Raw genomic sequence first — 5,657 nt, forward strand, 5'->3', positions numbered from 1 at the left:
AATGATGTTCTTTTACAATAAAGAAAGAAGTACTCCCGGAACCATAGACTTAACAAGATCTAGTAGTAACTCGCTCTTTTCTGTAACTCTCCCATATGTCCACCAGACTCAGTGATATCATCATCCGAAGGAGATAATGAAGCATGCTTTCCGAGAATTTTTAGGACTTCAGTTGGAAGTATCTGAGATAAAAACAGGTTTATAAACAAAGGTTAGCAATACACTTCTTAAAGTTCTTTCTCCCATGCATTTGCCATGAGTGATGGCATCCCAAAGCTTGAAATTGGCAGAAGAAATACACTCTTGTAGTTCCAGAGCTGGGACAAATGATTTTAAAGCCCCACTTTCTTATCTATAAAATGGGTAACAGGACACTGTTCATTTGTTGGAGAGTGAAATAAGATATGGTATAGATGGCATTAAGCAGAGCACTTTCATTCATTTATGCAGAAATTATGTATTGAGCACTTGTTTTGTTCAATACATGGTTCTAGGTGCCGGCAGTACAGCAGTAATGAAAAAAGGCAAAGCCTCTGCATACACAGAGCTTACACCTTAGATTAGAAAACAACAAATTAACAAAGAATAAATAAAAAATATCACATATAAATAGATGCTATGGAGACTATTAAAAACCCGATTAACAGAATAGAAGGTGAGTAGATTGAATGGTCAATGAAAACATTTCTTCTTCTGGAATACAGATTACAAGGAGACAGCCATCAACCATAAGATGTTCAGGCGAAAGAGCACGTCAAGTACAGTGAAAAGCTTGTGCCAACACCACCAGCTGGAGGAGAGCTTGGCATCCTCAAGGAACAGAAAGAAGGGTGTGACTGCTGAAGCATGCTGAGTCAGGAGAGCCTTAGAGGAGATGACTCCATAGGGGAGGCCAGGGCCTACAAACCAGGGCCTACTAGTATGCAGGGTCTTATAGCCAGGGTAAGGAATTTGGATTTAGTCCATGTGAGCTGGAAAGTCACTCCAGGGAGTAGGAAAATTATATGATCTCTCTGCTATGTAAAGGATGAACTGTAGAGGAGCAAGATCAGAAGACTGAACACCTACGAGGGGCATCGCAGTAGTCTAGGGGAGGATGATGGTGGCATGGCTTGGAGTAGAAATGAGAAGTGGTTGATTTCTGGATATATTCTGAAACAGAATTAGTAGGGTTGAAACTGAGGGAAAGCAAAAAATTAAGGATGACTTAGTTTGAGGCTTGAACAATTAGATAGATAACTCTAATGAATTAATAAAATAAAACAACTGTGGGTAGACTATGACAGTTGAGAAAGTCAAAAGTTCTACTTTGGACGTATTAACATTGAGGTTCTGTTTCTTTGTTTTAGCAAAGTGTTTTATTCAAGAGCTTCTCAGCACCATTTAGTTGTCAGAAAGAACGGATATCCCCTTTTCGTGCCCACCCAACTCCCAATCCCAGAGGCAGAAGTTAAACCATTTGGCAAGAGCTCCTGCTAATGATTATAATTCAGATCATGATAAGGTTTGGGTTGTTCTCTCACCTACTTTCTCCAACCCTCTACTTAACCCGTGACTCAATAGGAAGGAATCATGTCAGTCAGTTTTGATCAACCTCACATTCCTGGCCTATTAGAGGCACATAAAATTACCTTGAAAAAACTGAATTCAGTGACTGCCACCTAGGAGGGACAGTGTTACTGTCAGGCAGTTTTGAGAGCTCAAATATTAGGGTACCTTCCCCCTACTCTAGTCTCGGAACAAGGAACACTAGGTCTGTTTTCTCTCCACACACCTCAATTGCTCATCCTCTCCTGCCTTATAAAACAGACACTGAACCGAACTGGTGTGACAGACTTAAGACAAACAATTACATCTGATTAAAATGCTAAGAGACCCTGAGCTGTTGGAGATGAGGAGAGTCGATAGTATGAGCTGATCTTTCCTTCTTTTTTCTTTAGAGAGTATTTTGTTTCAGCATAAAGCACACTTTCCCAAAGAGATTCCTGGAGGAGAAATCCAAGAGTCTGACTGTGTCCGGTGGGAACACACAGTCACCTGTGTAACTCTGGCTTCAGTCCCTGGATCTGTCCTTTGCAACTACTTCAGGTCCCATGGGAGGAGGAAAGGCTGGAGGCAATATCACTCGGCCAAAGCCCCCATGGGGTCCCAGGCTGGCAGGACAATGGGTTCCTGCTCTGGTACAGCTAGCACCTCTTCAGGGACATGCTTCCTGTCCAACACCACTTCGTAGACATATTCAGAGAACCACTCATCTGTCATGCACAGGTAACCTTTGTGGCCATGGTCTTCACCCCACAAATTTTCCACTCTCCACTTCACAAAAGCACCCTCCTAATCATCCTTTTCTGAGACAGCAGTGAATGTCACGGCGTGGGTCATAAGTGACTCACCAAAAGTCAGCCTCTCAGCTTTATTCATGTTCTTCATGGAGATACCAAACACTAACTCAAGGTCATAGACATTCATGTCACTGAGGCCCAACTTGCCATTGAAGTGTTTTCCAACATCACAGCCAAACCACACAGCCTCTCCATCTTTGATGGAGGCCGCAACCATCTTCTGCAATAAGTCAATGGGCTGGTTGTTATATAGAGTTTTTCTCCCTCCAACCATATTGCTTAAGTAGTCCACTGTGTAAAGTTTATTGTACTTGTGCTGGGGCCGAGGGTCATTCACTAAACATATTGAAGAGTGGCTTGACATGTTCCCTGTAAAACTTCAAGGGTGTTATGGGGCCAATCTTTTGATAGTTTTTATCTTTGTCTTGATACTCCCAGGCGAACGTCTCTGGTGGATTACCCAGATAGATGCACACCACTCTGCACATCTCCTCCATCGTGGTATCCTGTGTGGCTGAGATTTCTCCTTTGGTTGTGCTGTTGTATACCAGGTTCCGTAGTCGTATACAGAATTCTCTCATCTTGTGATTCAGCATATCGTTCATCCTTCCGGTTGCCTCTGTTGTATAAGATTCAGGAAAGCACTTAGCAATAACACCATATTTTTCAACAATATTGACAAGCATATCCCATTATCCTCCATTATTTGCAGGATTCGTAAGCAAATGCTGCACCAGCCTACCATCCTCAGGCTCCTTTTACTGCGCTGTATCCACAAAAGCATTTAAGAAGAAATAACAGCATTCAACCTTGTCCCAGAAAAAGAGGTAAGATTGACTAAATTCAAATTCTTCAATATTTAATTTTCTCATGAATGGAAGTCTCATAACATTCAGACAAGGGAAGATCCAGCATCGCCCTGAGCTCTTCTGGTTGGTGACGGGCTTGCCTTCCAGATGCACAGCCTGTTGGAACATGTGCTGAACACCCTGGACCGTGGCCCTCTTCAGACAGATGTCCAGCAGGTCGTGGGTGGTGCCAGCATGCTGGGGCCAGTACGAACTGAGGATCGGAATTCAGTTTCTGAAGCAGAGCAGCTACCTTCCCTGAATTCAGTCCTGCCATGTTGTTCATGGTGCCCACGCTGCCCGGCAGGGGAACGGTAGTTTCGAGGTCCTCAGGCAAGCGCCAGGACTGCACAGCGGTTCGCTGCCTAAGCTGCCGACCTGCCTCTCCCACTGAGATATTTTTAATGTATTCAACATTTAATACATTTTTCAATTAACCCATTCATTTAAAAATATCTCTTTAAAAGGAGAAAAGCACTACAGAACCTGCAGATATCAGAGGATACTAGGAAAATACTACATAAACTCTAGAGAAATAAATTTGGCAATTTAGATGAAATGGACAAATTGTTTTAAAAAAATCTACCAAACATGAAATAACAGATAATAATTTGAACAGTCCTATAATTGTTGAGTAAATTGAATTTACAATTTGAAAACTCCCCCTCAAAAAAATCTTCAGGCCACATGGTTTCATTGGAGAATTCTACCAAATATGTAAAGAAGAATTAACACCAATTCTTCACAATATCTTCAAGAAAATAGAAAGGAAGTAACACTTCCTAATTCACTTTATGAACCAGTATTACCCTAATAAAGACAATACTAAAAAAGGAAACTACAGACAAATATCTCTCATTAATACACATGCAAAAATCCTTAATAAACATTAACAGAATAATTTAGCAATATATAAAAAGAATGATCTACCACAACCAGGTGTGGTTCAGTCTAAGGCTCTAAGGTCGCAAGACTGACTTGATGTGGAAAAAGCAAAGTAATTTACCATATTAACAAGCTAAAGAAAAAAAATCACATACATTGATTCAGAAAAAAATATATGACAGAGTTAACATGCATTCATAATTTTTTTTAAAAAATCTCAGTGAAATAGGAATAGAGGGCAACTTCCTCGACTTGATAAAGCACACCTACAAAAACCTACCGGTAACATTATACTTAATGATGAGAGACTGAATGGTTTCACCCCAAGATTAGGAACGAGGTAAGAATGTCTGCTTTCACCAGCATTATTCAATATAGAGTTGGAAGTAGTACCAGTGCAATAAGATAAGAAAGGAAATTAAAGACATACAGACTGTAAAGAAAAAATAAACATCCTATTTGAGGATGACATGATTGTCTATGTAGAAAATACAAAAAAAAAAAACAAAAAAACTTTAAAATACTCCTAGAATGAATAGTGAGTTCAGCAGTCATAGAATACGAGCTCAACATTAATTGTACTACTGAGAAGTCATTTGTACTAGCAATAAACATAAAAATTAAAACACAGTATCATTAACAATGGCTCAAAAAAATGAATACTGAGGTTTAAATCTAACAAAACATGTATGAAATTTGTATGCTGAAAATTACAAAACCTCTGGAGAAGGAAATAAAAGTTTTGAATAAACAGAGAGATACTCTGCGTTCATGTATTAGAAGACTCAACACAGTAAAGATGCCAATTCTTCCCAAATTGACATACGGTTTAACACAGTTCTAATCAAAATATGAGCAAGATTATTTTTAATATAGAAAAGATTATATTAATTATATGGAGAGTAAAAGAAACTAGAATAGCTGAAACAATTTTTAAAAGAAGATTAAGTCTTTAAATAATTCTACCTGATTTCAAGAGTTATGCAGCTTCACTAGTTAAGACTGTGGTATTGGTAGAGAGATGGGTACATAGTTCAATGGAACAGAATAGAAAACCTAGAAGTAAATCCACACAATTATCCACAACTGATTTTTGACAAAGATGCCAAGAGAAAATCAGTGGAGGAAAGAGAGCCTTTCAACAGGTGGTGCTGGGGCAATTGGACATCTATAGGCAAAAACTGAACCTTCACCAAGATCTCACATCTTATACAAATATTACCTCACAAAGGATCACAAAATTAAACGTAAAACTACAAAAGTTTAAGAAAAAATAAGAGAAAATCTATACAATTTGGGGCTAGGTGAAGATTTTTCGGACTTGGCACCAAAGGATTATTTATAAAAGCAAAATTGCTAAGTTGGATGTCATCAAATTTAAAAACTCTCACTCATTTAAGAGGATGAAAAGTTAAGCTCCAAAGTGGGAGAAAATATTTGCAAAACCACATATCTGACAAAACACTATTATCTAGACTATATAACGAACGTACAAAACTCAACAGGAAAATGCATACAACCCAGTTAGAACATGAACAAAAGACATGAAGACATTTCACCAAAATAAGATATTCAAATGGCA

The 5,657-nt window shown here is 38.9% G+C and overlaps 1 pseudogene across 1 annotated transcript; it reads right to left on the reverse strand.

Moving 5' to 3' along the window:
- Positions 1–504: 504 nt before the first annotated feature.
- On the reverse strand, positions 505–4,319 carry LOC307186208 (bleomycin hydrolase-like; annotated as a pseudogene). Its single transcript has one exon. The product of its transcript is annotated as a bleomycin hydrolase-like (transcript).
- Between the last annotated feature and the right edge of the window lie 1,338 nt (positions 4,320–5,657).

This window comes from Stenella coeruleoalba (assembly GCF_951394435.1).
Source record: "Stenella coeruleoalba genome assembly, chromosome: 4".
NCBI classification, from domain to species: domain Eukaryota; kingdom Metazoa; phylum Chordata; class Mammalia; order Artiodactyla; family Delphinidae; genus Stenella; species Stenella coeruleoalba.